Consider the following 7,111-nt stretch of genomic DNA (forward strand, 5'->3'; position numbering starts at 1 on the left):
CAAATGTGACTTGACAAGGGAAACCAAATTAAGAAACGCTTACTCATGTTTTCATGCCAAAAAAAAAAAAAAGAACTTGTCAACAAATTGATTGTGAATCCAACATAAACTTTTCCGTGTAGAAATATCCTGTGAGGATTTTTTAACATCAAGGTTTTATTTATTAATCAACTAGAGGACACTTTTGTCCTTCAATTATTTGTTCAAGAGTGTTTGGTATGATCCCCTTAATAATATTTAAAAACAGTGTAATATTATCCTAAGATTACAAATGTTAATGTTGACAATTAGTGATCAGAAATTCATAGACAAAGACCTCAAAATTATAAAGAAATACCTAAAAAATTACAAATAAATATTCTATAAAAATTTTAATACTAATTAATAAGTCTCTAAATTACAAATAAATATCAGAGATAAATATTACTTCTTACATATATAGATAACTAAAATATTGACAATCACTTTGATTGGTTACCAAGGGATTATCAAATCAGCATCATTGGCAACAGCAATGCTCAACATATGAGTATGTTTTGTACATTAATTGAGATATAAATTAAAAATAGTGACACATTATAAGTTGTTGTCAAAAATTTATAACTCCTCTTTAAAAAAATAACATATAGTGTAAAAACACATTCACTTATAAACTATTAGACGAGTCATGTAATTCTTATTTTTTTTTGAGAATTTATAATGATTGGATAACTAGGCTACCAACTGAAAAAAAATCTTGTGACGAGAAAATATGAACCAAATTTTTAAAAATTGAGGACCATGGCCAGTTCACATTAATATACAAAGGATTCATTATTAATATATAACAATATATCATTGACAAATATAATAAATCAGCCATAATGAAAAATATAATAAATGTTGGAATGGTTTACTTGGTTTGGTCCTATAATATAAGCTATATCTACAAAAGCCCTTTATAATTCTCAAAAATGACTTGTTAATTGAGTATGATGATCTGTAAATAAAATATAATATTTAAATTAATATATAATATTATATATATTTATATTAAAGTATATATATTTTAATAATATATTTTAAAGCAAATATAATATTTTTTTTAGTTGCTTATTTGTGTTGTTACCAGCAATGGTTATATGATAATCACATAGCTAGCTAGTCAAATTGGTATTTTGGTCTTTTACATGGCTAAGGAAAAACTTAGTCTCATGGAAGTTATTGGTAATTTTTGGGGATCTAATTGATATTAATTTTATCATAAGATACTTATTTTGTAATTTTTTGTGTCATTTTGGTAAATTTTGATGTATTTTTTATAAACTGTTTGGGTCAACAAATTGTTAAAGTTAACTTTTGTTAAAAAAAGTGAAAATATTAAATTGTTTTCAAATTTTGAAGGAGGAGATGATGCAAAAAATTTAAGATACTAGATATTCTTCTGTGAATAATATTTGAGGGACGTAAACATACCCTTTAACCTTAAAAATTAAAAATAAAGCAAGAACAATGAAAACAATGAAGAGAATCCTTTATTAATGGCACAATTAATATTCTAAATATTTAATGGCAAAATATCATGTTTGCATTTTTAAAAATGGTACCATGTTGCCCTCCATTAACAAATCTAGATGCTAATAGTTTGACTATGAAGTGTGTAATGTCCTCCTCCTTGACATTTCTAATCTTACCCACTATCATCAAACATATGTAATTAGAAGTCTATAAACCTCTAACTTACCATAGATCACAAATACTAAAAGTATAGAATAAATTCTTATAAAAAAATTGGGATTCCAAAAATATTTTGAAAACTATTCAAAACCATTCAAAAATATGTATTTATGCACAACAAAAAGCATTTAGGAATGCATAAATACCTATACTGCAAAACAAGGGTCAAATTGTCAATTTTGCCAAAATGGACCATATGCCGTAGCATGTGCACCATGCATTGTGGTGCACATTACAGGATTTGCATCAGGACAGTTCGTTTGAGATGAATTTTTGGCACCATATATGGTATGATTGGAATGAATTCAAGTGCCTAAAGAAGGCTTATTTCATAATATACCTAATGATATAGGTTTCAACCCAATCATCTTTCTTTTGAAAATTAGACACCCATATGCAAATGATGATTTAATGTCATTTCTACTCACCTGAGTGTTCTAAATCCAAATCGTGTGTCATTAGCCCTTCTAGGCCTTGACTGTAACATCCCAAATTTTTAATACTAATGCTAGATGCTAGATGTTAATTTAGGGGTAAATTGGTAATTATTTGGTTGATTGAATAATTAGAATTTTGAATGGTGAGTTGATATTTGGGTTTGTTTAGATGTTGAATGAATAAGATCAAGTGAAAGAATGGCAATTCGGCATGAAATATGTGACCTGCAGTGGGAAGTTTTTCACTGTGCCATGTGATGTGGTATATGCTACGTGTGTATCATGGCACATAGCACAGAAAATGGATAAGTATGCGCGTGATCTGGCATTAAAATCAGAAAGAGGGGGAGAGGAAAATGTGAAGGGAGAAGCATAAGGAGGGATCCACTGCTAGGGTTAAGAGATCTCGGGACCAAGAGTTAGTTTTGATTAGTCGCTTGCCAGGTAAGTTTTGTACCAACCCTAAGCTCCCATTCTACACTAATTTCTCTTAGTTTGAGAGATAGAAAATTAAGTTAGGGAGTTGTTTAGGGCTTTGTTTTCTTACCGTAAAGTATTAAGAAGGTTGTCAGAGGTTAAGCTAAGGTTTTGTGACTAGTCTAGTGATTTTTAGTTGAGCTATGAGGTTTATAGGCTCGATTTAACCTAAATTGTGAGGTTTAATAAGGTGAAAATGTTTGTGTGGATGGTGGAAGAGCTATAAAAGTAAAAAAATGTTTAAAGAGAATAAGTGGATGTGATTGAGTTATTAACTAGATTAACTATAATAATTAACATTTATGGTCAAAGTAGTAATTGACATATAGTGATAAATTGTGTAGATAGTGTGGCTTGAGTGTGTGACTGAGCACAAGGGAAGCTAATAGAGTAAAGAGTACCATGGGTAACTCTTTCTAATAATAGAAGGGTTGAGGGTAATTGAATAATTCATTCTATCTATTATTTAGATTAATTATTTATAATTAACTGTGTTTGATATGATGCATAAAATTTATAAATATTGGCATAATGTAAACATGCATATTTGAAGTTTTGAAAAGGGTTCTATTTGGAAAGTAAATCATTGTGAATGTTTATTTAAAAGTAAAACTATTGATATATATATATATATATATATCTGTGTGAAAAGAAATTGCATATTTTTAATTCATTTATATTAGAGGGGTATGAGTTCACCCAATGTTGAAGAGCTAGGTGTGAAAAATTCATATAGATTAGCTGACACTGGGGGACCCACGATGCAACCAATTTAGGGGACTATTCCATGAAAAATTCAAGCAGTCTAGCAACTTCTAGTGCCTGTAAAGGTGCGGATAAGAGTCAATGACACTCCTAGTGTATTTGAAGGGGGAATTCATAGTCCTGAAGTAGGTTAGAACACCTCTTAGCTTTGTGATTCACCTACAAAAGGTGGGTGAGGGACTAATTTCTTGAGAAATAGTCAGAGTCACCTATAAATTCAGTTGGAATGTATGGAGGATAGATGGACTTAGGATGGTCATATGTGTGTGAATAATGATTTGGTAAAACTAGTTATGTATATGCTATTTGCACCCTGTGATTATATTTTTATAGGTTTTGAGTTTGGTAGCTACAGAAGGGAAGAACTAGGCTAAGAGTAGTGAGCTTATTATCACCCTAGATTATTGTGTAAGGAATTACTAGTTTGTAAATATATACTTATGTTTATAAGTTACCTTAGGAATACATACATATATGTGATATTGATGCTCTTGTGTGTGGTGTCTTAGACTTAGAATGACCATGAGTGGTGATGTGGAATTTGGCCATATGTGATATAATGTACAAAAATAGCCCTGTGTGTGCAAAAAAGGGCATTTTTATGGTAAAATTATGCTATCAAAACAAAATCGTTTTGATGTGAACTTTGGACGTGCGCGTTTCGATGTTTGATTAAGGTGATTAAAGTACCCACACAAATCTTGTTTTAAAATCTAACAATAACACTGGTTTCATTTAAATATGATAACTCATTTAAAAGTTAGACACCCAAGTACATTTTGATTAGTTTAAGTTTAAATCTTTTACTTGAGCATCACCTTTTGAAATTGTAAGTCATTGGCCATTTTTAGGGCCTTGATCACATCTAATGGAACAATTTACATCTGATTGACCATCCATATGCATATTTTCATACACACATATAAGTTAGCTCGTAAACCACCCATTTTGCGCACATTTGGGCATAATTGTAATATTTCACATAATTTCATACAATTGGCCAATCTTGTCACATTCATCATACTTCATTCAATCCACATACTCATAATCAATCTCCTAGCCTATATCATCACTTTCACTTCAAACACACTTATATACACCATATAGGTTGGATACAACATCATGCTCACATTCGCAATCAAAATATTTATGCATAATTATATACTCATATGGCAACTTACATATAGATATACAACTTATATAATACAAGTTCATTATACCAACTTCTTATAATAGGCAATTAGAGAGAGATATCCTCTAGTCTTTACAAGTATCTTTCCTTTTGGCACCACTAACATCAGAACCTGTAAAATATAAATAACCATGGATGAGATAACAATCTCAGTAACCCAAATAGTTCATTAAATGCTCATTAACATAAATAACCACATATAAGTAAACAAAACCACAGTAATAATTCATATCTCAAATATAAACATAATTTTCCTCTTTCTAAATGTTTTTTACACAATCACAACTACTAGCATAATTATCTATCCACGAATCCTTCATAGCTCCCTGACTTGAAACCATAGGCTCTAATGGATCAATCCCACATTGACTTAAGCACACCTTCAGGTGTAGAAACATACATGGCTCTAATTGATTAATCATATAGGATGTAAGATTTGGAGTCATTATCTGTATGGCTCAATGGTAGAAACACACATGGTAGAGAAGGTGGATCAATCACATATTAACCACATGTGTCGTGGCATGTGACATAGAGCCACGAGCTCTCCCTTCTATGCCATTCACCATGGTGCACATGACATTTTCTATTATCATATGACAGCTCACAAAAGTGAATTTTCGACATGCACTGTTTTCACATATGATGTTCGATCAAAGTGATTCAAGTGCCCACATGATGAAACTTATTCAATAAGCTAATTAATAGAATAAGTTTGAATATATCTAACAGTCAGATCTAAATTTAGACACTTTGGTACAAAAAGTTACTTTTCATAAAAATTTCAAGCACTAAAGCATTCAAATCACACTTTATCTCATCAGGCTATTTTGGGTCTAAAACTAAGTTCAAAAGGACCATTTACACTTGATTGAGTCACTTGACTCAATAGTATGAAATTTAGCCTCGACTTGGTGATTGTGGTACAAGTCGCAAGATTGAGTGTCGGAAGGTCCCCTTAAAGTAGAACCCATGTACTACCATGGGGGGAAAAGCTAAGCATTATAGTGGTGACACGTGGTAATCCAGCATAGGAGGGGGTAACGTAGTGCTATTACAACGAGCATTAAGGGAGTTGCCAGACCGTGGTGATATCCCTTGGTAACAATCCTAAATATATTGCATCATATGCTGCAACGTGTGGTACAATTAGGGAAATTCCACTATGCTCACACACTTCACTTCAAATAGTTGTTCTTCCACCCGATCCTATCCTTTCAACGTCCTAAGAATTCAAAACCTCAGTTTATCATCCAAAATCTTAATTATCTAATTAATATTCTAATTTACTATTTTATCCTTTAAGTAGTAATTAAGTCCTCAAATTAGAATTTATGGATGTTACACGTTTCATCTCAACTTCTTCTTAGACCGCAAGAAGATATTCATCTTCAACTCCCTCCAGAAATCATTATTGATCATTATGGAGTAGGCACCAACCAACGCTTTCAACGATGCATCCTATTGTGAATCTAGAAATGACTTCATCAAACTGTGCTCTTGTACCATCAAACTAGCCACATGTAGTGTCTTTCTACTTAACACATCGGCAACAACATTAGCCTTACTCGGATGGTATTTCAACTCAAAATTATAATCATTAAGAAACTTCATCCATCCCCTCTGTCTCATATTCAACTCCTTTTAATCTATAAGATATTTCAAACTTTTTTAGTCACTGAACATGCTAACACTACACTATATAGATAATGATGCCAATCTTCAAGGTAAACACCATAGCTACAAGCTCTAGATCATGAGCTCGATAATTCTCTTTGTGTATCCTCAATTGTTGAGAAGCATACACTACTTCACAATCTTACAACAACACATAACTTAAATCTTTCAAAGAAGAAATGGCAAGCACCTCATAAAGTAACTGTGAATTTAGGATAACCAACACAGGTGTTATAGTTAACTTCTCTTTCAACTTTTGAAATGCATCTTGACACCTATCATCCCATATAAATGACTGATCTTTCTACATCAACTTAGTCAAGGGAGAAGCAATTTGAGAAAATCCTTAGATAAACCATCTGTAATATCCATCTAATTCCAAAAAACTACATATCTTTTTGACTAAACTAGGATGTCCCCTTTCAACACTGCATCAACTTTGTATGGATAATCAAAATCCCGTTTGCAAAAACCACATTCCTAAGAAATCTAACCTCTGTCAACCAAAACTCATACTTATTGAGCTTAGCATAAAGCTTATTCTCTTTTAGAATCAAAAGCAAAATTCTAAAATGCTTAACATGTTGCTTCTCATCTTCTGAATAAATCATAATGTCATCAATAAAGATTATGACAAACTGATCTAGATAAGATCTAAAAATATGGTTCATATAATCCATGAATACGACAAATGCATTGGTTAAACTGAATGGCGTGACAAGAAACTCGTAATGGGCATACCAAGTCTTAAAAGTGTTGTTTGAGGCATATCTTCTGCACATACTCTCAACTGATGATACACCAACCTTAAATCTATCTTAGAAAAGATTAAGGCACCTACTAGTTG

This window comes from Prosopis cineraria, unplaced genomic scaffold (assembly GCF_029017545.1).
Source record: "Prosopis cineraria cultivar Desert tree isolate PC_DT_omini unplaced genomic scaffold, ASM2901754v1 PC7, whole genome shotgun sequence".
NCBI lineage: Eukaryota > Viridiplantae > Streptophyta > Magnoliopsida > Fabales > Fabaceae > Prosopis > Prosopis cineraria.